The sequence below is a fragment of the Dendrobates tinctorius genome, unplaced genomic scaffold (genome assembly GCF_039654945.1).
Source record: "Dendrobates tinctorius isolate UK_male_01 unplaced genomic scaffold, ASM3965494v1 ptg000121l, whole genome shotgun sequence".
In the NCBI taxonomy this organism is placed as follows: domain Eukaryota; kingdom Metazoa; phylum Chordata; class Amphibia; order Anura; family Dendrobatidae; genus Dendrobates; species Dendrobates tinctorius.
Window position 1 is genome coordinate 4,749,349 of NW_027361789.1, and position 27,930 is coordinate 4,777,278.

The 27,930-nt window shown below is 38.7% G+C and overlaps 1 protein-coding gene and 1 long non-coding RNA gene across 10 annotated transcripts in view; one reads left to right on the top strand and one right to left on the bottom strand.

Moving 5' to 3' along the window:
- The window catches only part of GABRG3 (gamma-aminobutyric acid type A receptor subunit gamma3), a 1,013,315-nt gene that overhangs the window by 823,456 nt on the left and 161,929 nt on the right, over positions 1-27,930 (bottom strand). The gene's annotated exons all lie outside the window — the stretch shown is intronic.
- The window catches only part of LOC141046835 (uncharacterized), a 164,743-nt gene that overhangs the window by 78,323 nt on the left and 58,490 nt on the right, over positions 1-27,930 (top strand). Inside the window, exons 3-5 of one of the 4 annotated variants that reach the window (XR_012219670.1) lie at positions 11,410-11,487; positions 26,171-26,382; positions 26,476-26,568. The exons of 1 other annotated variant lie outside the window; for it this stretch is intronic. This is a non-coding gene — a long non-coding RNA (uncharacterized lncRNA). Of the gene's footprint in view, positions 1-6,889; positions 6,938-11,409; positions 11,488-26,170; positions 26,383-26,475; positions 26,569-27,930 lie in introns of those variants that run through there. 2 more of the 4 variants (XR_012219671.1, XR_012219672.1) reach the window with 2 other exon arrangements.

Genomic DNA, 27,930 nt, shown 5'->3' on the forward strand with positions numbered 1-27,930 from the left:
GAGTGTTTATTCTATTTTCTGTACATGATTATGGGGTGGCCATCTTGCCGTAGCTGCAGTAACCAACACTTTGAAATTTACTTTACAAGAGCCACATAGACAATAGGAAACCGCAATCAGTATTCTAGGCATGCTTAGTGATTTGTGTACAGCAGATCTATATAAAGAGGAGAGGAGGTGAGCTCCACTTATTGCAACTGGTGCACTATGTGTTGTTTCTATTTATTCTTTGTGTTCATCACCTGAATTTCTTGTCTTAGGCTACAGTCAGACTATCAGTATTTTACATCAGTATTTGTAAGCCAAAACCAGGTGAGGAACAATCAGAGAAAAAATATAATAGAAATACATCACCTCTTCAGCATTTTTCACCCTCTCCTGGCTTTGGCTTACAAATACCCATGTGAAAAATTGACCAAATACTGATAGTGTGAATATTGTATGTTTACCAATTAATAGGCTGCTAATTCAGTGTGACATATCGGAAAATACTCATCTATAGAAAAGATGTAATGTTCAATGTAAACAACAAAATCACTATAGAAAGTAGTCAATATGGCTTATGGAGTTTTGATATTTATTTCATAAATCAACAGAAAACTTGAAAATAAGCAACCTTGCAATATATCTTACCAGAGAAGTCTTCTCACTGACTGATCTTTTGCTCTCAATTCATGGGTAAATTCTGGAAAATCTACATTCAGTGAATACAGATTTTCATATTACAGAGGAGAGGACAGTTAATTATCTTAAAATTATCTGAAGAAGGAAGGAGCTAGAGGCTGACACAGACTTTCTGCAGGTTCCTTTTAAAAGACAGTTAGTTCTGCAAGGATCTTTATGTGTACCAACTGTCATCTCTTATCTCAGTCATGAGAAAATCTGCATTCACACAGTATTTGATTTTCATTTATGTACTCTTGTTGAATAAAATTTCTTGTATTTTTATTCCTTTGTGGTGTTTTTTCTGTACTCCATTTTTCTTGGTTTTCATATTCTCAGGAGTAGTATTCCATGAGTCACTATTGTTTTTTGTATTAATGTATTTACTTTGGGAGTGAGGTTTCTTCCTCTCTCGGCCTTGTTGGTACAAATTGCTTTTTTTTAGCTTTTGTCTTATTCACACTAGACATATTTTATCCATAAATTGAGAAGTTTGGGAATAAATGATATAGTAACATAGTTAGCAAGGCTGAAAAAGGACATTTGTCCATCCAGTTCAGCCTATATTCCGTCAGAATAAATCCCCAGATCTACGTCCTTATAAAGAACCTATTAACTGTAATATACAATATTGTTATACTCCTGGAAGACATCCAGGCCTCTCTTGAACCCCTCGACTGAGTTCGCCATCACCACCTCCTCAGGCAAGGAATGCAAGGCAATGGCAATTACAGATTGTCACTGCCCTAACAGTAAAGAATCCTCTTCTAAGTTGGTAGAAAGCCTTCCCTCCTCCAGACACAGAGAATGTCCCTTGTGACCGTGACCTTCCTTGGTGTAAACAGATCCTCAGAGAGATATTTGTATTGTCCCCTTATATACTTATACATGGTCATTAGATCGCCCCTCACTTGTCTTTTTTCTAGACTAAATAATCCTAATTTTGCTAATCTCTCTGGGTAGTGTAGTTCCCCCATCCCCTTTATTAATTTTGTTGCCCTCCTTTGTATTCGCTTTAGTTCCATTATATCCTTCCTAAGCACCGGTCTAACCAGGTATTTTCATGATCCATGCGGGATCAGGACAGATAAAAGCACAGGTAACCATTTTTTTTCCTAAGCTGTGCTTAGAGATGTTTTGTGCCCCTGGTGGCCATTTGGATTACTGCACTGTGGTGTCCTTTGTGCTAAGTTTGCCCCTCGGTGGTGGTGAGCATCATTGCACTCTGTTTCTTTAGTTAAGTGCACATGATTAGATTGCAGGTGTGATTGCTGGCTCTGCTATAAAAGAGTCACAGGTGTTGCAATCAGCGTTGGTGATAGTATTCATTTCCAACCATTCCTGGTGGAGGAAGGAGCTGGAGAGAGCTCCTTGCAGCATGGTCAGAGCCCTGGTGTGGAAGGAGTCATAGGGAATTTCCTTGCAGCTTTGACAGAGCTTGGTGGCAGTGTTTCAGGAGGAGAGCTGCATTCTGGTGGTGGACTCTGTTGCTGGGAACAAGTGCACAGAGTAAAGCTAAGCGGTGTTCCCCTGTTTGTGTTTTCCCTTCGTGTGTATTAGTACAGCGGTGGGGCCAGTGCCTGCGCCACCCAGCTCCCTAGCAAGGGATAGGTGTAGGGTGTGCTAGGGCAACAGGTACCCTGAGTGGTGCCCGGTGCGGAGCCGGCTTAGGGAACATTAGGAGCGTTAGGGACACTGACTCAGGGGAGTGCAGGAGGTCTCCACGTCCCCTTTCCCTATCGCAGGGCCACCGTTGTAACTGTGCTCCCTCCCCCTTGTCTTGTTTACAGTTACCGGCCTGCAGGCCGTGTCACACAGGACAGCTTCACATGCCGCATCTTGTTGTCTCAGTTACCGGCCTGCTGGTCGCGTCACACAGGACGGGTCCACGTGACAGGTATTTGTACAGAGGCAGTATAGTGCTCTTATCATGTGTATCTAGACCTCTTTTAATGCACCCCAATAATCCTGTTTGCCTTTCAGGAGGAGAAAGATTAATCTAGTAAGACAAAGCATTTAATTGCGAAACGCACGTTGGGTGTGGTGGGTTCTACTATGTACGCCTTCATTATTTGAAATTGTTTGTACCCCCTTACATAGCCGCCTCTCGCTTTTCACATGTCTAACTGACAGCTTGGTATTTTATTAAAAGCTTCCTTCTTTCACATGTCAACTTTGCCTTTCTATACTAAAATATAGATATAAAGCTGCCAGTTCTGTATAAACATACTGTATACTTGCTGCTATTTACCTTATCACATTGTGCATTTTTCTCTCTGACACTTGACAAACATCAACAATTATTGTGTTTTATTTTTGATTACTTATAATACATGCATGAGGGTTTTATTTGTATATTATACTTGAATAACCTCTGGAGTACTTATTAAACCCTTTCTGACATCAGATGTACTATCCCATCCATGAGCCCTTCGCCCGTATGCCTGTGGCCGGGATAGTTTGTCATGTGCGATCAGTCGTATTCACGAGGGGAGTGTGGATGATCGCGGCCGGGTGTCAGCTGATTTTCACAGCTAACACCTGGCACTTTAACCCCGGGAACACTGCGATCAAACATAATCACAGCATTCTGGGGCAGTCAGCCCCTCTGCCTTTGGATCAGAGACCCTCGCGGCATGACGCGGGGTCCCAATCACTCCCATGGTAACCCAATGTCATCATAACAACATCCGGGTTACCAGATCTGAGATGCTTCCTGTCATATGCAGTGCATGTCAGACCTGCATACCATATAAGTGATCAGCCTGCACAAAATGAGTGTCCCATAGTGGGACAAAGTGTAAAAGTAAAAATTAAATAAAAAAATAAATAATTGTTAAAATATTTAAAAAAATAATAAAAAAATAAAAAAATCAATATTTATTCCATCAATTATATGGAATAATATAACCATTATATATTTGAATTGAAAAAAATATAAACAATAAAAGTACACATACTTGGTATCGCTGTGTCCATAACAACCTGACCTCTAAAACTGTCCCATTAGTTAACCCCTTTATTGAACACCATTAATAAAAAACAAGGCAAAAAAAACAATGCTTTATCATCATCCTGCCGAACAAAAAGTGGAATAACACGCGATCAAAAAGAAAGATATAAATAAACATGGTACCACTGAAAACATCATCTTGTTCAGCAAAAAACAAGCCATCATATAGCTCCATCACCAGGAAAATAGAAAAGTTATAGCTCTCAGAATAAAGCAATGCACAATTTTTTATGTAAAATAGTTTTTATTGTATAAACGCCAAAACATAAAAAAAATATAAATGAGGTATCGCTGTCATCATACTGACCCTAAGAATAAAACTGCTTTTTCAATTTTACCACATGCAGAACAGTATAAACACCCCCCCAAGCAAATTCATGAATTCTGGGTTTTTGTTCATTCTGCCTCACAAAAATCGGAATAAAAAGCAATGAAAAAATGTCATGTGCCCGAAAATGGTATCAATAAAAACGTCAACTCGTCCCGCAAAAAAAAGACATGACTCTGTGCGCCAAAATATGGAAAAATTATAGCTCTCAAAATGTGGTGATGCAAAAACCATTTTTTGCAATAAAAAGCATCTTTTAGTGTGTGTCAGCTGCCAAACATAAAATCCTGCTATAAATAGCAAATCAAACCCCCCTTTACCATCCCCTTAGAGAAAAATAAAATAAAAACAATTTATTTATTCCCATTTTCCCGTTAGGGTTGGGGTTGGGGTTAGGGTTAGAGTTACGTTTAGGGTGGGGATAGGGTTGGGGCTAAAGTTAGGGTTGGGGCAAAAGTTAGGGTTAGGGTTGGGGGATAAAGTTAGGTTATGGTTGGGATTAGGGTTATGGTTGGGATTAGGGTTAGGGGTGTGATAAGGTTAGGTTTGTGGTTAGTGTTATGGTTAGGGTTGGGATTAGGGTTAGGGGTGTGTTGGGGTTAGGTTTGGAGTTAGAATTGGGGGGTTTCCACTGTTTAGGCACATCAGGGCCTCTCCAAATGCGACATGGTGTCTGATCTCAATTCCAGCCAATTCTGCATTGAAAAAGTCAAACGGTGCTCCTTATACCTTCCGAGCTCTGCCATGCGCCCAAACAGTGGTTTACCCCCAAATATGGAGTATCAGCATACTCAGGACAAATTGCACAACAACTTTCCGGGTCCAATTTCTCCTGTTACCCTTGGGAAAATGAAATATTGGGGCCGAAAAGATCATTTTTGTGAAAAATATATGATTGTGCTGATGTAAAGTAGACATTAGAGAAATGTTACTTATTAAGTTTGTTTCTGTGCTATATCTCTGTGATTAAAGGGCATAAAAATTCAAAGTTGGAAAATTGTGAAATTTTCAACAAATTTCAGTTTTTTTCACAAATAAACGCAAGTCATATCAAAGAAATTTTACCACTCTCATGAAGTACAATATGTAACGAGAAAACAGTGTCAGAATCAATGGGATCCATGAAGGGTTCCAGAATTATTACCTCATAAAGGGACAGTGGTCAGAATTGTAAAAATTGGCCAGGTAATTAACATGCAAAACACCTTTCAGGGTAAAGTGGTTAAATATTTATATTTTATCTGGGTGTACCCACCTTCCTGTTGTATACCTGTGGTGCTCTTTTAATGTATTGAATAAACTTTACATTTTTTAACCTTTCATACTCTGGCCTTTTGGCAAAGCATTTTTCTTTTGGTGTCCTTATGCTCTCCTGCTTTACGGTTATAACATAGAATAATAAGATGGTATGGTAAGATATAAAATAAACATTCTTATTTCTGTGTTCATTATTGATTAATGAAGAAAAAAGTTAGTGTTTAAAATATGTAAGGTCAACAGTAGGGTCTTGAGGTCTTGATATTTTCCGGAGGTAGTGGTCTTTTAACTAGTCACATAATGACGTAAGCCGGGTCGCCAAAGACGACATTGCTGCATAGCCTCAATGCATGGGTAACAAAGCTGAAAATCTATCTATCTATCTATCCTGTGTAACTTATATATTGAAAGATGATGATTACTGAAACCTTAGAGAGAACAGGATTTATCTGTTATTAAGCCTAATGGCTGAAGTGAATATCACAATATTTAAAGGATTTTTTTAGATAATGATATGGAAAATTAAAAACACATACCCAAGTATTGAGTGAAATATATGTGAACAAAAAACTTTGATTTAAACAATTAGCTATTTCCTGTTGACTAGAGTTGAGCGAAACAGGTCGGTCAGATTCAAAAGTTGCCGACTTTCGCCAAAGTCGGGTTTCATGAAATGAAACCCGACCACAGTGTGAAGTCGGCCATGTGGTCAGTGACCCAAGCACCAAAGTCGGGTTTCGCCGAATGCTTGCACGTGACTTTTTTCAGCCAATGAGAGAAGCGGAGCGTAGCGTAGCGGGAGCGTAGCTGGAGTGGGAGAGAGAGAGAGGGAGAGGAAGAGGGTCCAGCACCTGCACACTGCTGTACTCTGCTCTGCCCTCAACAGGGAAGAGCAGTGCGCCGGAGCAGCGACAGGAAGCAAAGAAGAGGACGTCATCGCTAGAAGATGGAAGGCGCCGGACCGTATCGCAACACCCTCCGGACCCAAACCTGACCTGGACCGCCCCTGGGTGAGTATAATATAACTCATTTTTCTTCTCTTTCAGGTAACATTGGGGGCTTATCTACAGCATTCTGTAATGCTGTAGATAAGCCCCTGATGGCGGTGGCTGCATCTTATATACCAAAAAATAGGTGACAGATTCCCTTTAACACCAGCAAACAACAAATCAGTCTTAAGGTCTAATTTAAAAAAAACAGTTCTTAAAAATATTAAACATAGGTAAGATTACAGATCACACACATTTTAGGAAGCAAATGTCTAAGTAATTATAGGTCACATTCAATATAGTTTCTTACAACTGAAAACTTAAAAAGAGAAGTACACTTTTATAGGTGACTGTATTGAACAAAGAAATGCTAAATAAATATCAAGATTGTCAGAAAAAGAACAGCACAACTTCACAGGAGTTGTTGGGAACTAAATTGATTGCAGCAGGAGAGATTAGTTATTGCAGATGTCAAGAACATTATGAACATGGAAAGGTTAGGGAAGGGATTAAAGCAGCAGCTCATCATATTTTGACAGAATGGGCACTTACGGGGTTACTACCATGTGCAATAAATCCAATGCCTGGACGTATTCTGCTATTTTTAGACGATAATAGATATATTTACTTGTGTTACAGCTGAACAATGGACATGGTAAATCATCTACTAGATGACTTACTCTTCAGCGTGGACAAGGTATGTTCTATCAACCATCTTCAAAGTTAGTTATTAAAATGAGAATTAATGAGGGAAATTTTATAAAATTTGAAAATGTATTAAGGCTATTTTTAGGTGAGGTAGGTAGATTCTTGCATTATTTTCAACAAAAAGATACAAGGAATGGATTTTCTATTGCAGAAACTTCTGCGAGAAAAACTTGAATAATTTGTATACATTTATATAAATTAAATAATATGTATTATATAAATTTGCGGCGCAAATATATATGTGCTGAGTCAGCAGCGAGTATCAACAATCCCCTACCACAATGGGGTATTATTCCTAAAAAATGTATGAATATATAAATAAATATACTCGCGCTTTGATTCAGTTAAATAGACATTACTGATAGCATTCACCCAAAAAAAAAAAAAAAAAAAAAGTTGGCTGAAATAATCATACTTGCTGGACCTGTCTGGCACTACATGAAGGTCCAAGAAGAAAGGATACAGAAAAAGACAAATGGTATGAGGCATTAGATTGAAATGGAAACTCAAACATACAGTAACTACAGTACTCAGCATAGAGCACATAATATATAGTCCTAGCCTTAAAAGTGATCCAAAATAGTATGTACCCTAAAATGGTACCAACAAAACCTTCAACTGAACGTGACAAAAGAAGTTTCCACTTAATTTCATCATATATCAATGCAAATATGAAGAGATTCTACTTTACTGGTAGCACAAAGGCTTTGGAAAAGTGACATGGCTTATCAATTTATTGGGTGCTCCTTTATAGAAAGCTGGACACGATGTATTGGGCACTTAGCTGGCATGTTTGCAATTTTTTCTCTGCAATACCAAATGTGTACTAATTTCTGTAATGCACCAGTGGAGTCAAAATCATTCGTACACCAACAGATGAATTTCAAGAGATTTGTGCTTTCCAAAATGAGGTCATTTGAGTCTGGGTTTCTGCTATGCTGACATTCAGGGGCTCTGCAAATGGTGACTAAAAACTTTCTCAGGAAAATCTGAGCTCCAAACACCAAATTCTGTTTCTTCCCTCCTGAGCCATGCCGTGTAGTGAAACAATACTGTACAACGACATATGGAATATTATCTTAACTTGTCTAACAAATTACAGAACAATTTTCACCCTTATAAATTGTGAAAATTTTACATCTTGGGCAAAAACAAAATGCTTATGGTAGAAATGTAATCATTTTTTATTCACTGCTCCATGGTATAAAACTTTGTCAAATACCTATTTTGTCAATATGCTAATTACATATTTAGATGAATTTAATTAGGGATAAAGTATTTAAAACTTTGGGTGTCCAGATTATTACACGCCTTCATTTCTGTACCTTCTTATGTGTCTGAACAGTAGTTTCTGATCAAGTACTGGAGATTTTCATACTTAGAAGAAATTGTGTAACAAACTGTGTGGTTCATTTTCTCCTATTACTCCTTGTAAAAATTAGAAAAGCAACATTTTAATGGAAAAAAGAAATTTTTCATTTTCACATCCCAATGTTATAAAATTCTGTGAATTACTTGTGGGTTTATAATGCTCACTACATGAGTACAGTTTAATGAGCTGAAATAGTGTATCTAGGTCTGAGGAGAGGTTACAGTAGTTGCACACTTTTTTTTTTTTCTTCCTTTAACTTTATGTGTGTGGATTCCAGCCGCCAATCAGCCATATTTCCACTTAACATAGTGTTGCAGCCTGGAGGGCCAATTAGCTACTACAAATTGTTTATGCTAAAACTGTGCTTTAGTTGAAAATCAGAAGGCCAAATTTCCACTTAAAAATTGTTATACTTATTAAAGTGTTGCAGCCACTAGGCGCAATTAGCTACTACAAATAGTTTGTGCTAAAACTGTGTTTGAGTGGCGAATTAGAAGGCAAGATTTCCACTTAAAATTGTTAGGCCAAACAATAGAGAGGTGTAGCTACTAGGCGCAATTAGCTGCTACAATTTTTTTCTGCTTAAACTGTGTTTCAGTGGCATATCAGACCAGATGACCATGTAAAAATCATTAGGCCTACAATAGTTGTACAGCCAAGAGGCCCAGTTAGCTGCTCCAAATCATTTGTGCTAAAACTGTGTTTCAGTGGCAAATCATAAGTCCATATTCCCATGTAAAAATGATTAGGTCTACTGTTAGGTCTATTATTTGATTCATAATACTTTTAAATACGGGATGCACTACTACACCCAGCAGTGGGGCACAGCCATGGGGACCAGGTTCGCACCTAGTTATGACAACCTGTATGTGGGCAGGTGGGAGGACCTCCACATTTTTCCTCGCGGACCTGGCCCTATGGCTACGTTTTATTGATGATATAATTTTTATATGGAAAGGGGGGAGGAGTCACTGAATTTATTTTTAAATGAAATTAATAAAAATGATTTTTATTTGAAATTTAATGCCACAATCAGTAAGGAAAGGATACATTTCCTGGATTTAGATATCTTTATTGACCAGGACAAAATACAGACTCGTACATACATGAAACCAACAGACTCGAATAGTTACATCTCCATGAATAGTTGTCATTTACCAAGATGGTTGCTGAATGTGCCATATAGCCAATTTCTGAGATTACATCGGAACTGCTCAAACATAACAGATTATACAAAAGAAGCAGAAACCCTCAGTAATAAATTTATTAATAAAGGCTATGAACAAAAATATCTGGAGGAGATTAAGGATAGGGTTAAAAATATCCCTAGAAATGAACTGTTGATCAATAACAGAGATAAGGCTAAAAATCAGGCAAAAAACACAAATACAATAGCGGTTCCCATTATTGTACAGTATAATTCAAACACCCACTTTTTGAAAAAAATAGTAAATAAACATTGGGAGCTCCTAAAAGAGGATAAAATTATTGGTGATAAATTAACACAACATCCTCAATTTATCTTCCGGAAAGCAATTCATTTGGGTAATATTATAGCACCTACAATAAGAAACCCCAAACATCGAAACAATGAGAATGTCTTTTTTGGAACACAAAGGGTTTTTATCCATGCCATAAGTGCCAAGTTTGCAAATTGTTGCACTCCACCAGGCAGAAATTTGTTATTTCACAGTGCGGAGTAAAATTTGAAATACAAGACTTTATAACATGCAGCACCTCAGGAGTGATTTATGTAATTGAATGCCCGTGCCATAAAAAATATGTGGGGCGAACTATACGCCCCCTTTGTAGGAGGATTGGGGAACATCTGAGAAATAATGTTGACAATCACCCTTTATCCAGACATTTTAAAAAGTGCCATAAGGGTTCCATCAAAGATGTTAAAATAATGGGCATCAAAATAGTTAAAAAAGACTGGCGCAAGGGCAGCTTTATAAAGCAAATGTCTAGAGAAGAAACAAGATGGATCTTTGAATTAAATACTCTTAAACCAAAAGGACTTAATGATGAAATAGAACTGTTTGCCTTTGATTGAGAGAATAAAGAGTTAAAGAGCCGATGCTATAAAGGAGCCACGCATGCCGGAGGAGCCATCCCTGATGAAGGAATCCGCAGTGATTCTGAAACGCGTAGGAATAGAACAATTGGCTCCTTTTGCATACCATAGTCTCTTGGTGAACACCACGTGACATTGCCAGTCACGGTATCTGAACACGTCACACAGGTCTTTTCTAACTATAGAACCTGCTGACGTTCACCGCCCCCTCTGCGGCTATTATTCACTTCAACAGCTCACCCAGCAAGCTCATCTTTGGCTGGGACACAATTTCAGGATTTACTGCTCAGTAGCGAGCACAAGACTAACATCGAATCCATTCATCTGTATAAGACGCTTCTCTCACAAAGGTATCGGACTCTGCCCATTCATTTAACCCTAGCACTTGCAGCGCTTTTATATAGAGACGTTTAGATTAATCTATAGCGCTACTTTTTTTTTTTTATATCTAGGAATGCACCCTCATGGTATGAGAGTTGAATTTGTGAGTAAACTCACTTGAACTAATTGGGCACATGTCTGCTTAATAGTGCCATAATACTCCTACAGCTTAGGAACTCCTGTGTTTATATGCTTCTAGCACTGACAGCGCTTTTGTAAAAAGATGCTTTTATTAATCCATAGCGCTAGTTTTATATGTTCAAGAATGTACCTTCACATTATGAGAATCTAATTTGGGAGAAAATTTGTTTGCAATAACTAGGTACATGTCTGCTTAATAGTGCCAAAACACTTCTACCGTAGATCAAGGAAACTTTGAGTTTTTATATAGATACTTTTAACCTATATTTAGAAGTGTATCCTCATGATAAGAGTCAAACTTGGGGGATAGACAACTTGTATTAATTGGGTACAATTCCGCTAAATAGTGCCAAAAATACATATACTGTATACCAAGGAATTCTTGGGGATTTTTTATATATATTTTTTCTATTTATTTGGTGCCTCTGTTTAGGTTCTAATGGTCTGTCTCTCTTTTTAATATTCATTTGGTTATTGCAGGCATTTGCTAAATAGCCACGTCTCTCTTCATTCACTATTGAACATCTTTCAACAAACAAAAAGAAAAATAAAAATCAGGTACTTTTTTTTTTTTTGGGTGAATACTATCAGTAATGTCTTGTTGATTGAATCAAAGCGCGAGTATATTTATTTATATATTCATACAATTTGTATACATTGTTTTATTTTAATTACTGATCCATTTATAACATACCAAAAGCCATTTACTGTTAAGGCCCTTTTACATTTAGCGATGCACCAGCGATCCGACCAGCGATCCAACCCGGTCAGGATCGCTGGTGCATCGCTAAATGATCGCTAGTGAGCTTTCACACAGAAAGATCTCACAGCGATGCAGCAGCGATGCAGCGCGCGATACTCACCTTTCACACACAGCGATCCTGGCGTCCTCCTGCCCGCCTCCACGCGTCGCTCGTCGTCACAGCAGGAAGCTGACGACGAGAAATGGAGCCGCCCAATCTCGCGCGATCAGCGATGGACAGCGGGGGAGCCGGTCGGAGGTAAGTATCACACATAGCGATATCGCTAGCAATATCGCTATAACGTCACAAAAGCGGTGACGTTTTAGCGATGTTGCTAGCGATATCGCTTGGTGTAAAACCCCCTTTAGACTGAATCTATACTAGGCTGCTAATGCAGACAGTGTGTGTAAGTAAACTGCATATAGTATGTGTGCTTATGTAGTAAATGTGCCAATGTATGTTGACAACAGTGCATGTGGTGCATCTGCAAGCATGTTAGTAGTGAGTGTATAATATGTGTGTATGAGCACAGATGTGTAAAGTATGGTAAGTATACATGACCGAACGTGTGTGTGTATAAATGTAACTTGTATGAGGGACTGACTGTAGTGAGTATGCAAATATGTGTGTGCCTGTAGATACTTCTAGAAGGTTTATACTCACATTGGTGAAAGTAAAATAAAGAAAGCATGAATATATATTGTGTGTTTCGCAAACAATGTTTCCTCAGAAAGGGTTGGTGCCTTTCTGAGGAAGCACTGTTAATGAAACGCGCGCAAAGGGTCTGTATTGGTAAATATATGCCCATGCTTGTCATCTCACGAAAACTATGTCTTTTGTTTCTTTGCCTCTGATATCTGCCCCTGCAATTGAGCACTTGCTCGAATGGTTGAAACACTGGGGGCATTTATTTGTTGTAAAGGCACCCTATTGTTCTCTATGTTGCGTGATTCTTAATGCACTACCACTTTATAGCACATGATGTGTTATATGTACAGTATATTGTTTCATTTGTTATTTCCTTGTCATATGCATTTTATTGGTAACCTTTATGCACTTGCACCTTATAGAATACAAATTATTTGCATCATCATATATTTTTCATAAAGGCTGTGATTCATTAGTGCAAATTTACTTATATTTACATACATCCAAAGACATACTGATAGGGAATTTAGATTGTGAGCTCCATTGGGGACAGTGATGATAATGTGTGCAAAAACTGTAAAGCGCTGCCGAATATGTTAGTGCTATATAAAAATAAAGATTTATTATTTTTTTATTTATATATTTCTATGACATCAAATTTATTGCAGTGCTTCTCTCTCTCTTCCACATGGGCATGTGAGATGTTTGTAACCAAGTGATCATGCGATTTTTGTGGGACTAATTGTTGTTTTATTTACCATTTGTTTCTTTTCTGTATGACCTTGCCTTTTTACTTGCTTTTATATGTTGTTCTTGGTTCAATAAAATATTTTGTTTTATAATGATTTTTTGATGGGATTAATTTTTGTAGTTTTTCCCACTCATGTTATAAGTAGCCGTCCCCTCTTGTACCCTGCTGTTTCACAACTTTAAGCCCACAGCTTTCTTTCACCTGTCACTAAATGAACAATCACTATTTATTTCTTAGATAGTGTGCCTGTACAACATTGTTATGCTTTACAATTTGTAAGTGTAAACATAGTCATCTGATTTGTCACTGAAACACAGTTTTAGCAAAAACGATTTGGAGTAGCAAATGGCGCCTAGTGACTGCACCACTATATTAGGCCTAACAATTGTTACGTGGAAACTGGCCTTCTGATGCCACTGAAACACAGTTTTAGCACAAACGATTTGGAGTAGCTAATTAGGACTTGTAGCTGCACCACTTTAGTAGGCCTGATGATTTTTATATGAAAATCTGGCCTTCTGATTTGCCACTGAAACACATTTTTAGCACAAATGAATGGTAGTAGCTAATTGCATCATGTGGCTGCACCACTATATTAGGCCAAACAATTTTTAAGTGGAAATCTGGACTTCTGATTTGCCACTGAAAAACAGTTGTAGCAAAAAATGATTTGTAGTAGCTAATCACGCTTAGTGGCTGCACCACTATGTTAGGCCTAACAATTTTAAAGTGGAAATCTGGCATTCTAATTTGTCACTGAAACACAGTTTTAGCACAAACGATTTGGAGTAGCTAATTGGGCCTCATGGCTGCACCACTATAGCAGGCCTGATGATTTTTACGTGGATAGCTGGCCTTCTGATATGCCCCTGAAACACAGTTTTAGCACAAAGGATTTGGAGCAGCTAATTGGGCCTCATGGCTGTACAACTATAGTAGACCTAATCATTTTTACATGGAAATATGGACTTATGATTTGCCACTGAAGCACAGTTTTAGCACAAATGATTTGGAGCAGCTACCTGGGCCTCTTGGCTGTACAACTATTGTAGGCCTAATGATTTTTACATGGTCATCTGGTCTGATATGCCACTGAAACACAGTTTAAGCAGAAAAAATTTGTAGCAGCTAATATAAGTATAACAATTTCTAAGTGGAAATTTGGCCTTCTGATTTTCAACTAAAACACAGTCTTAGCATAAACAATTTGTAGTAGCTAATTGGCCCTCCAGGCTGCAACACTATGTTAAGTGGAAATATGGCTGATTGGCGGCTGGAATCCACACACATAAAGTTAAAGGAAGAAAAAAAAAAGTGTGCCGCTACTGTAACCTCTCCTCAGACCTAGATACACTATTTCAGCTCATTAAACTGTACTCATGTAGTGAGCATTATAAACCCACAAGTAATTCACAGAATTTTATAACATTGGGATGTGAAAATGAAAAATTTATTTTTTCCATTAAAATGTTGCTTTTCTAATTTTTACAAGGAGTAATAGGAGAAAATGAACCACAAAGTTTGTTACACAATTTCTTCTAAGTATGAAAATCTCCAGTACTTGATCAGAAACTACTGTTCAGACACATAGGAAGGCACAGAAATGAAGGAGTGTAATAATCTGGACACCCAAAGTTTTAAAAACTTTATCCCTAATTAAATTCATCTAAATATGTAATTAGCATATTGACAAAATAGGTATTTGACAAAGTTTTATACCATGGAGCAGTGAATAAAAAATGATTAGATTTCTACCACAAGCATTTTGTTTTTGCCCAAGATGTAAAATTTTCACAATTTATAAGGGTGAAAATTGTTCGGTAATTTGTTAGACAATTTTGCACAAGTTAAGATAATATTCCATATGTCGTTGTACAGTATTGATTCACTACACGGCATGGCTCAGGAGGGAAGAAATGGAATTTGGTGTTTAGAGCTCAGATTTTCCTGAGAAAATTTTTAGTCACCATTTGCAGAGCCCCTGAATGTCAGCATAGCAGAAACCCAGACTCAAATGACCTCATTTTGGAAAGCACAAATCTCTTGAAATTCATCTGTTGGTGTACGAATGATTTTGACTCCACTGGTGCATTACAGAAATTAGTACACATTTGGTATTGCAGAGAAAAAATTGCAAACATGCCAGCTAAGTGCCCAATACATCGTGTCCAGCTTTCTATAAAGGAGCACCTAATAAATTGATAAGCCATGTCACTTTTCCAAAGCCTTTGTGCTACCAGTAAAGTAGAATCTCTTCATATTTGCATTGATATATGATGAAATTAAGTGGAAACTTCTTTTGACGTGTTCAATTGAAGTTTTTATTGGTACCATTTTAGGGTACATACTATTTTAGATCACTTTTAAGGCTAGGACTATATATTATGTGCTCTATGCTGAGTAATAATGTTTGAGTTTCCATTTCAATCTCATGCCTCATACCATTTGTCTTTTTCTGTATTCTTTCTTCTTGGACCTTCATGTAGTGCCAGACAGGTCCAGCAAGTATGATTATTTCAGCCAACTAAGTTGTGTGTTATGTACAAAAATACATGGTTAGTAGGTTTACCATATATTTTTAGCCCATTGTCCTTGGCTGATAACAATGCTCACAAGTCTTTTTTTTGCCTTACCCAGTGAGCGTTTTTGGATTTTAGTGTTAAAAGGAATCTGTCACATTTGACTCTAAGCTATTAATATAGTCATACAGGTTACATAATGCTCAAAAGTCATATTTGTATGTCTCGTATCTCATATAAGAAGCCTTGTTGATAAATTCTTGATTAAAGAATTGTTGATTAAATCTTTTATCACTTTATGTAAATGAGATCTTGCAGGCTATGGGGAAGATGTTGTTTGGAAGATAACTCTGCCTCTAAAGCTTATTTTACATGGGGGCATTACCAGTGTGATGTATAATGGTAGCGCTCTGCTTTTCTGATCTCACTGCAAAGTTGTGTATGATATATCTTCAGGTTCCTCTCAGCGCTTCTGCTTCCATCTCACAGGCAGACAGGGTTTGCAGGAAGCTGTAAAAAATTGTTTGCAAGAAGACACATTTCAGTTCTCCTGTCCTGTGTTAGTTACATGTCTCACACTGGTAACTCTCCCTCATGTAAAATAAGCTCTGGAGGCAGAGTTATCTTCCAGGCAACATTTTCCCCATGGCCTGGAAGTAATTTACATATAAGAAAAATATGGATTTCTCTGGAATAAGACATCAGATTGGAGATATCAAGATATTTTATTCAGCTCACTATGACTTCTGTGCTCATATAGACGGCTAAGGAGGGTTGTTCCTACTGATAGATTCCATTTAAATACTTCTGATCCCATTGACTTGAATCCTGCCTGTGAAAAGCTGGAAATATAATGGTGTATAGACTATAAAGGGGTAGTCCAGGCTTGGGTCAAAAGTCATAAGTCACTCTATGAAAGGTGTTCACACTATCATGATTCCTTGGTAGCGCTATTGGGAGCGGGTAGTCACATGATATGTGATTTGCATACTTGCAGTCTAGTGCTGACTAGACTAATTTGGCTTCAAAACGAATGTGCATAAACCACACGCAAGCAAATTGCATACATGTGGTCACATAAGTGCCTGCTCGCCATAGCATTGAATCACGACAGCAGACTTTTGTCACTAACCTGGGTAAACCCTTTAATTTAACTCTGTTTTTTTACTATTTATTAGTGAAATGTATAGTTAATGAGTCAGTAGAAGATCACATAAATGAAAGATCACTGATTAATTTTTTCCTAACATGCACAACCAATGTTTGAGGGGAGTGGAGGGAGACTTTGCATGCATGTTTTGTATTAGAGTTTGGCTAGATTGATACTGTTAACAGATTTCATGGCTAGGTTCCCATTACATTTAGTTGCTATATTTCATCTCAAGTACATTGAGGTTCAAACCTGACTATACTTTTCAATGCAATTGTAGTATGGAAAAAAGTATATTTTAAAGCATATTTTTCAGAGGAAATCAGTGGCAGACAAGGACTTTTTTCAGCCACACACTCAATTTATTTGTTAGCCCTGTTGCATTGCAGTATTAAATTTGAGGTCTTAAGGCCCTGTCACACACAGCGAGATCGCTAGCAAGATCACTGATTTTGTGACGTCACAGCGATCTCGCCAGCAACATCGCTGTGTGTGACACACATCAGCGACCGCCCCCCCCGCCGGGTATCGCTGATCGTACAGGATCATCCTGGGCCATTCGTTGGTCTCCCACTGGCCAGCATGCATCGCTGTGTGTGGCAGCGGGAGACGAACGATCAGTGACGCTGCACGCTGGTATCTAAGGTAAACAGCAGGTTTCTAAGAGCCGCGTGGCTCTTAGTTACCCACTGTTTACCTTAGATACCAGCTTGCTCGCTGGTACTGATCGCTGGAGGGGCTGTCTATGTGACAGCTCACCAGCGATCAGCCTAACAATGTTCCAGCGATCCCATCCATGTCGGATCGTTGGTGGGATCACTGGGACATCGTTATGTGCAACAGGGCCTTTATTCTGAGGGCAACATTTGCATGACGTTTGTGTGTTCTTCCCATGTTTGCAAATGCATCCTCTGGGCACTGGATTCCTTCAAGCCTCAAATACCTAATTAAAGATTAATTGGCCCTGTCCCTAACATGTTAGTTTAAGATTAAGAAATTAAATTGTAAGTCTGTTTGGGCCAAGAACTGATGTGTGTCATGATAATGTACAGTGCTTCAGAATGTTTGCTCTACAAAAGCAAAAAAGATTAAAAAAGTAAATAAATGTACCAGCCAAATGTAACACATAATCAATATGTGAAATTAGCCATAACCATATGAGCACTAATACATGTATGGAAGGAAGAATCTATTTAGACATTTTCACCTATATCATAGAAGGTTCTGCAATGTCAGAAAGAGCAAATCAAATATGCACAAAAGTCCATGACAATATCATTACAAAAAAAAGTCAAATTTTTAACATCTCTTAACATGATTAATCGCAGCAGAACAGCAATGCATTTTTAATACTCTGTCAATCACTTAGTATTAATTGCTGTAGTTACACACCAAAGTAATTTTATAATTTCTCATTATTTGCATATTTAATTGTACACTGTCATTTTGAGAATGTGGAAGACAAGTTCTCTTGAATTAAATAAGGTTAATTAGTATACTGTGTGTGCTGTAGATAAGAATAAAATGTCTACCGCATAAGAACGCTTTACAAAATGGCAAAATGTATATTATGCAAATAAGACATTACTTTGTCCAACTGTTGCAGGTCATCATTACAGAATCGTTAAAATTTTAGGCAAAGAAATACAGACAATTAAAATAATCAGTTGCTTTGGGCTATACTAAAGGTGCATCTACACTGCACGATTATCAAGATCAAGCGTTCATAGGAATGCGTGTTTCATGATAATCATGCAAAATGCTCATTCCTCAGGTGAAATGATCTTTTGGTTTATGCAAAAAATAATTGTTCTCGGCAGCACATCATGCTATGTACATAGTACCTGTGCTGCTGAGAGCAATGACAGCCTAAAGGGCCCGTCACACTAAGCGATATCGCTAGCAATATCCCGATAACATCACTGGTTTTGTGACGTAGCAGTGATATTGCTAGCGATATCGCTGTGTGTGATACTTACCTCTGACCGGCTCCCCCGCTGGTTATCGCTGATCGCGCGAGAACGGCCTGGGCTGTTTCTCGTCGTCAGCTTCCTGCTGTGGCGACGAGCGACACGTGGACGTGGGCGGGAGGACGTCTTCATCGCCTCGTCTGACAGGTAAGTAGCGACCGCCAACCGCTGCTATGTCGCTGGTGAGATCAGCCTGTTTGGCAGCTCACTAGCGACCACTTAGCAATGCACCAGCGTTACTGACCGAATCATATCATTGTCAGGATCACTGGTGCATCGCTAAATGTGACAGTACCTTAATGCACACTGACCTATGTATTATAGATTGTTCAGTGCCCATTTAAAGCAGGGTCTGAATGTGGAAACAGGCTATTAATCAACTGCTGATCAGCAAACAAGTAGCTTACCTGTGGTAGTTTTGTGATATGAGTCGGCTAGTGTAAAGGGATGTTAAGGGGACCGTTACACATAGCGATGCACCAGCGATCCCGACAACAATATGGCTCGCTGGTGAATCGCTAAGTGGTCGCTAGTGAGCTGTCACACAGGCAGATCTCACCAGCGACATCGCTGGGGTTGGGGGTCGCTACTTACCTGTCAGACGCAGCGATCCTGACGTCCTCCAGCCCGCGTCCACGCGTCGCTCGTTGGCGCCACAGGAAGCCCAGCAGGAAGCGCCCGACGAGAAATGATCCAGGACCTTCTCGCGCGATCAGCGATAGTCAGCGGGGGAGCCGGTTGGAGGTAAGTATCACATGTAGCGATATCACTTGCAATATCGCTGCTACATCACAAAATCGGTGACTTTACAGCGATATTGCTAGCGATATCGTAGTGTGTAACGGGGGCTTAAGGGTGCATTTATGCTGCACAATTAAAAAGAACACTTCTGCTAATCATGCAGTGTAAACAGCCTGCTGATCACTCGATGAATGAACAAAATGCTCATTTGTCAGGTGAAATGATATGTTGACTTGCTTAAAAAATGTATGTTCCTGGCAGGAAATCATCCTGTGTAAACCAAGAACATTGACAACATATTCTTACAGATCGATCTAAAACTAATCATTTTGTTCACACTGGAAGTGTGGTTAACCTGTGACAATTATGCCTTTTCTGACATAGAACTTACTAGTATATCCAATAGCAGGACAATGTGTATGATGCAGGCAAAACTATAGAGCCCTCAACATACCTGTGCTTTCAACAATGGTAGTCTTAAGCCTGGATCACACTTCCATTGTTTAAAAGCCGTCCAAATCCGTCGTTTTCCGTAAAAAAGCGGATCCGTCATTTTTTTTGAGGATCCGTTTTTTGGTCCCATAGACTTCCATTAGCGGTTACCGTGGATCCGTCAAAAAAACGGATCCGTTTGCATCTGTTTGCGGTAAAACGGAAACGGATCCATTTTTTCACACAAAAACGGATGCAAAAAACGGATGGCGGATGCCAAAAAAAACGGATGTGTGAAACAGGCCTTATGAAGCAGAATCCCAAGGGGATTAAAACATTAAATTAAAAAATAACTATTTAGAAATAAAATAAAAACACAAAAATTAAGAATTTGAAGCCCCCTCTTTTGCCCATTAAAAAGACATAAATTAAAAAAAACATATTTGGTATTGGTTATTGATGTGTCGTTAAACGTCCAATCTACCAAAATATAAAATTGATTAACTTGAAAAATAAGGCTATGTGCTGACGTAGCGTTTAAATCCGGACACTGAAAACCGGACTCCTTCCTAGAAATTGCGCGTTTTTTTTCAGCGTGATTTTACCGCGATTATGTTCGATTTTCACGTGCGATATTCAAGCACTTTCCAAGCGATTTGAAGCATCGCTTGGAATGTGATTGACAGGTTGGTCACATTCGTCAAACATAGTGTTTGACAAGTGTGACCAGGTTTATACTATTGAGGCCGCCTATGCGGCCTCAATAGTAAAAGAAAGAATGTAAAAAATAACAAAAAAACAAAAAATCGGGGTATGTTTACCTTCCGACGTCCCGCGCTGCCATCCCGGGCCTCAGCGTTCCCAGTAATGGCTTGCGAGACCTGTGATGACGTTGGTTTCACGTTGCTATAGCGATCTCACGAGACCGCTAGAGTCACGCGAGACTACGTCATTACAGGACCTTGCCGCAAGGCATTACTGGGAACGCTGAGGCCCGGGATGGCAGCGCGGGACGTCGGAAGGTAAATATACCCCGATTTTTTTATTCTTTTTTTTACAGGGGTATGGTACCCAGGGCCTGGAGGACAGTCCCTTCTCCTCCACACCTTGGGTACCAACCACACATGAGACGCTTAACTTCGCGCATGGTGGGCATAGCCACATGCGGGAAGTAAGCGATTCTCATACATTCCTATGGGTGCGGAATCATGGCAATTCTTTGCGATTCCGCACAAAAGAATGAGCATGCTGCGATTTTTTCCGCAATGCAATTCCGCAGCGGAAAAAAGCGCAGCATTAGCACAGCATGTGCGGAATGCCATAGGGATGCATGGGGTGCGCTCTGTACAAGATTTTTAAACGTTTTCGCGCCAAAAATCACGGCAAAAATGCTTAAAAATCGCATCGTGGGCACACAGCCTAAATGACATAAAGAGAAAAAAAATCAAAACCCAAGAATTTTACTGGCCCCGTAACGCATTCAAAAAATGCATTAAAAGTGATAAAAATGTCATATTTGCCAAAAATGGTATAAATAAAATGTCAGCTTGCCATGCAAAAAACAGGCCCTCACATAGCTTTATCAATATAAAAATAAAACTTTTTGTATCTAAGAAAATCGTGACACACTAATTTCTTTTGTATGCAAATTGCCTCTTCAGAAAGAAAGAGGACTTTTACTCTACAGCGCCACCTATTGGTAGTAGCGATCCTACAAGTCACAATCAACCCTTTAACGAGTCTTGTAGTATGACTTAGGATACAAGCCAAATCAGAATCTGATTTGGCTTGTATCCTAAGTCATACTACAAGACTCGTTAAAGGGTTGATTGTGACTTGTAGGATCGCTACTACCAATAGGTGGCGCTGTAGAGTAAAAGTCCTCTTTCTTTCTGAAGAGGCAATTTGCATATTATTTTCCCAGAGGAGCATTGCACGGCGAATAAGTCTCCTTACCTTGACAAGCCACAGCTGGCATGTCACTCTCCGCAAGGAGAAACCTTACTTGTTAGACCCTAATTTCTTTTGCACATTTTTGAATATAGTTTTTAAATAAAATAAAAACTTTAAAAGCTTCCAATTGCCATAATCATACTGACCTGTGGAATCATATTGGTAGGTCTCTATTATAGCAATACGAATACCGTAGAAATTAAACCCCCTAAAAAAGTGCAGTATAGTGTAAACTAGGAATTAGTAAATAAATCAGCAAATAATCTACTTTGAATCGAACTTCCTGAAATTCTCGATCTCACGCGAGTTTGAACACTTTAAAATTTGATTTGTGTTTTGCAAAAACAAAACCTCTACCCATCACTACTTCCCTCACTGTGGAAGCACAAGTGAGTGGGTGAATGTTTTTCTGCATTGCAATGTGGGCCTCCTCATAATGCCCAGAAGCTAAGAAATCTGGTGGATTATCATACCTTGTAAAATGGTGCTCAGCACCTGGAACGTGTAAACTCTTATGATCAGAATGGTTCTCTCTCTTTCTCATCTGCAGTGTTTAAGCTTTTATAGTCATCATGGTTCTCTCTTTCCCTACACTGTTTAACCCGTTTGCTGCAGGCTCCGGCAATGAGCCGGCAACTTTATCTGGACATGTCAGCTGATTTGAACAGCGGACATGTGCCCCTAACAGCAAAGGATGGAATCGCGACCCACTCGTGGCTGTTATCATGTTAAATGCCGCTGTCAATCCCTGACAGCGGCATTTAACATGCTCATGTCCGAAGTGCATCACTAATCGCTCCCATCGGCGCCCATGTCACATGATCACTGGTTGCCAATGGGTTGTCATGACAACCCAGGGTCTGCACAAGACCCCTGTGGTAATGATTGCCAGCTTGCTATGAGAGCCATCCAGCAGTGGGCACTCATAGCAAGTGATCATTTTAGCTACATACTGTAGAGCAGGGCTGCTCTGTGTAGCACAAGAGATTAGATGATTGCAGCTTCTAGTCTCCCATGGAGACTATTAAAGCAAGTGAAAAGCAAAAAAAGGTGTTTAAAATATAAAAAAAGTAAAAGTTCAAATCACCTCCGTATTCACCCCATTCAAAATAAAATAAAAAATACAAATATTTGGTAACGCCGCGTTCAGAATCACCCGATCTATCAGTATATAAAAAAATAAATTCGATTGGTAAACAACGTAATGAGGAAAAAATCAAAACCCGAGAATTATGTGTTTTTGGTCGCCGCAACATTGAATTAAAATGCTATTATGGAAGATCAAAAGATCGTATCTACACGGAAATGGTACCATTAAAAATGTCAGTTCGGAACACAAAAGAAAGCCCTCAGATCACGAAAAATGGAGATAGTACAGATTTAAAAAAATGGTGACTTTATTTATTTTTTTTTAGAAATGTTGGATGTTTTTCACCACTTAAATAAAAAAGAACCTATGAATGTTTGGTATCTACAAACTCGTAATGACCTGTCAAGTCAGTTTTAGCACTTAGGTAACATAGTAAAACAGCAAAACAAAAAATAATTGTAGAATTGCACTTTTTTGCCATTTCACCAAATTTTTAATTTTGTTCCTGTTTTCCAGTACAATATATGGCAAAACCAATGGTGTTGATCAAAATTACAACTCGTCCTGCAAAAAACAATCCCCCCCACGGCCATATTGACGCAAAAATAAAAAAGTTATGGCTCTAGGAAGAAGGGAAGCAAAAAAACAGAAACAAGCTCAAAAATGGAAAATTTCAAGGTCGAGAAAGGGTTAAACATTCCTCGCCCCAGGTGTGTTTGGAAGATTTTACAAGCTTTCCAGTATTGAGATTCAAACAAATTTATTTTCTGCAAATCAAATTTTGGGGGGAAAATTTTTCAAAGTTGGCTAATTCAAACTTCAAAAGATCCACTCTTTTCTATTATAAATGCCTCTTTAGGCTTCTGTGTAAGAGACTAATCTTAGACTAAAGATCAGTGAGATCAATTAGGTGCTCATTAGTAGGACTACTAGAGACGAGCATATCCCTGGATGTTCGGGTTTTGTGGGATCGGCAAAAAGTAATAAAGTTTTGGTTTGGGTATCAGAGCAGTATCCAAACCTGAACCCGGACCCCATTCACCTGAATGGGGGACCAGAACATCAAGTGATTGCGACGCTGTCATGTGCATGTCAGAGAACCACGGTTGACAATCATCCAGGCAAAACTGATAGCTAAGGGCTGCAATCCTCAGCTGTGAACTTTAGCAAGGTTGGTTATCAAGAATAGTGGGGTCCCTGCATTGTGCTGCTACTGTAAACACTGAAAGACCCATTAATAAACTCAGTCATTTATTGAACTTTGGCTGACTTTTGTCGATTTTTAGAAAAAAGCTTGGGACAAAGGTCATTGTTTATGACTGAAATGGGTTTTTTTGGGACTGCTTTGTTTCTCTATATTTTTATGTGGAGGCCGTTGTATTGTATGGAGCACTATGTAGGGCCATTATACTGTATGGAGCACTATGTGGGGCCATTATACTGAATGGAGCACACTACGTGGGGCCATTATACTGTATGGAGTACTACATGGGGCCATTATACTGTATGGTGCACTAGGTGGGACCATTATGCTGTATGGAGCACTATGTCGGGCCACTATACTGTATGGAGCATTATGTGGGGGCCATTATACTGTGTGAAGGACTATGTGAAGGTGTGAAGGACTATGTGAAGCCATTATACTGTGTGGAAGGTAATGCAGGGTCCATTATACTGTATGGAACACTATGTGGGACCACTACACTGTATGGAGGACTCTGTGCGGCCATTATTCTGTATGGAAAGCAATGCAGGTCTCAATTGCTGTATGGAGAACTTAGTGGGGACAATATACTGTGTGGAAGGTAATGACTGGCCCCTTAAACTGTATGGAGGGCTATGCGGGCCCATTATACTATATGGAGCACTAGGTGGGACCATTATACTGTATGAAGCACTATGTGGGGCCACTATACTCTATGGAGCATTATGCGGGTGCCATTATACTGTGTGAAGAACTATGTGAAGTCATTAAACTGTGTGGAAAGTAATGCAGGGTCCATTATACTGTTTGGAGCACTACTGTATGGAAAGCAATGCAGGCCCGATTATACTGTATGGAAGACTTAGTGGGGCCATTATACTGTGTGGAAGGTAATGCAGGGCCCATTATACTGTATGGAGGGCTATGCTGGCCCATTATAATGTATGGAAAGCAATACAAGGTCAATTGTATTTAATGGAGGACAATATGGGGCCATTATACTGTATGGAAAGCAATGGAGATCCCAGTATACTGTGTGGAGACCTATGTGTGGGCATTATACTGTATTGATGACTCTGTGGGACCATTATACTGTATGGAAAGCCGTGCAGACCCCATTATACTATGTGGAGGACCATGTGGGGCCATTACACTGTGTGGAAAGCAATGCTGGGCCTATTATACTGTATGGAGGGCTATGTACTGCTGCCAAACTGCATTGAGCATTATTTGGGGCCGATTATAGTGTATGGAGGACTATGTGGGTCCATTAAACTGTGCCACCACTAGTGATGGGACAACCAGTGGATGTTCAGGTCTGGTGGATTTGGCCAATCATTGAAAAAAGTTTATTTTGGGTACTAGAACAGTACCCAAACTCGAACCTGAACCACGACCCCAGTCATCTGAATGGGGGACCCGAACCTGTTGTTTTCCACACTGTCATGTGTGTGACAGTGCAGCAAAGAGGGACTCTGAGCTGCAAACTTCAGATGAAAGCATGTAAGCCAGCAGATGTTACCGCCGGTCCCAGGTATTGACTGATGAGAGAATACTACTCTCATCAGTGTATACATTCTGCAGCTGATAGCAGAGGGAGCAGGCGAGGCTTATGAGAATATTCATCAGATGGCGCCTGTGCAATAAATAAATAAAAAAAAAAATGATGACCTGGGGTAAACAAACAGACATTTGGATAAACATGATAACAGAAACCACTAGTACCATCACTGATGTGTTATTAAGAAGCTTTTTTAATGAATTAAAATTGATGTTTTGTGGAACAAATATGTATGGTGTAGTTTAAAGAATAACCTAAAAAAGTTGTATATATTCTATGATCTTACAGATTGATTTACATTAAATATAACAACTATTACATTTTAGTTCATTACTTTGAAAGGAATGAATGTTTCCATTTGCATTGTATGACATCATTTAATTTACTAAACAGATAAACACGATAAAATCTCATAAAATGGTCTGTCTACTAAAAAATAGAAAACATTTCTTTATATGTTTGCCATTTTCTTACAATAGGCCATCTGTACTGTGTGCTTTTATGCCGCTTTACTATTCGATCTAAGAGAAGCCTTCTTTTCCTTTAAATCAAACAAAATAAAATGGATGCAGCAGCAGGAGAAACAGCTGTGACAAAGTGAAAAGAAAGATGGATTATAAGTAAACAATATGTTTTCTTACACATGCCATATCAGTTTAATTAGACCACAGATGTGGAAGGCTAATACAAGGTAAACAAAGAAAAATGGACAAAGATGGGGTGATTAAGGCTACAAAAGACCCCAATCAAACAATCTAATGAATGCAATTGTTTGTCTTTAAAGGCTGGAAACCAGAAAATGATCGGGAACTCAAGAAATCAAACAACTGGTGAGGAAAACAGTAATAATAAATGAAAATATTCTTCCAAATGTACAATGCATCAGATAAAAAAAGATTAGAATCTCTATAGTTTAAATAAAATAAAACATCACAACCACGATCATTCTTAAAAAACAATATTTACATGTATCAAATAAAATACAATTGAAAACTACAATAAAAAGTCAATGATACAACCTTTAAACTTCCCCTTCTAATACAAACTTCTAATTAAGTTAAAGATTTTTTTCTGCTCTTGTTTTTTTTTTTGCTTTGGTTTATACCCTACTAAGTTTTAAAGTAGTGGATTAAAATGTGCATGTCACTAAAGTCTATGCATTACCGTAACCGTGAACGATCTATAACAATGAAGATCTGCAATATAAAAAAGTAAAAAAGATAGCCAAATACACTGTACGGGTATATATAGTAAAATGCTTCCACTATCTGTGGACGGGGAAGTTACTCATTTGGCTGGTCATTGAGGAATATACCCAGGACCACTCAGAGTTAAAAGTCCATTCGGTTTATTAGTACAACATAAACCTCACATCAGGAACTTGGAAGCATACAGCACCCCATGCACCATCCGGTAACCATTGGCTCAACAGTACCCACAGTCCTCGCTGAGCCCGGTGTGCCTAATACGGATTAACGTCCGTTAACTGACCGTGATGACCGACCCCGGAAGAAGCAAGAGCGAAACGCGCATTGGGGTGGAGAAGGCTACACAATTCACAGTCACTAGTCACCAGCATCCTCACAGGTATAATTCATGCTGTATTTTTTCAGACAATTTTCTTTGCTTCATATAGCAACTTTCTAGGCTCTGACTAACACGAATTCTTTGGACACTGAGGTCTTTTATATAACTATGTGCAATTGGTCGGTTGCCTTTATTTTGTGATACCCCTTTGGATATCCAATGTGTATGGAGCTGGTATATTTCTTTTGGTACTAATGATATATACCTCTGTGTTAGGATTTATATATATAGACCACTGCGCTACTTTTTTGTGACTATACTATTTATTTATATATTGATGTTTGAGCGCCTCCTGCTAGGCATTTTGCTATTTTAAAAGAATTTTAATGTTTTCAATAAAATATGAATTTTTATTTCAATACTGGATCTCTTCATGTTGTTCGGTTCCATCATGGGATATAAATCCTAAAACGCCTTGTTTTGATATTATTTGGAAGTGCCAGATATTATATGTATTTTTGGACTAATCTTGGGTATATATATATATATATATATATATATATATATACATGATATAGTATAATATGCATTAGGTGGCTCTTATAGCATAGTAAGCTTTCTCAATACCTGAAAACTGAAGCCTGTTAGATCCTTCTTGTACATTCTAGAAAAATGTTTAAACACAGCAAACGCTGGCATGGCTTCAGGATTA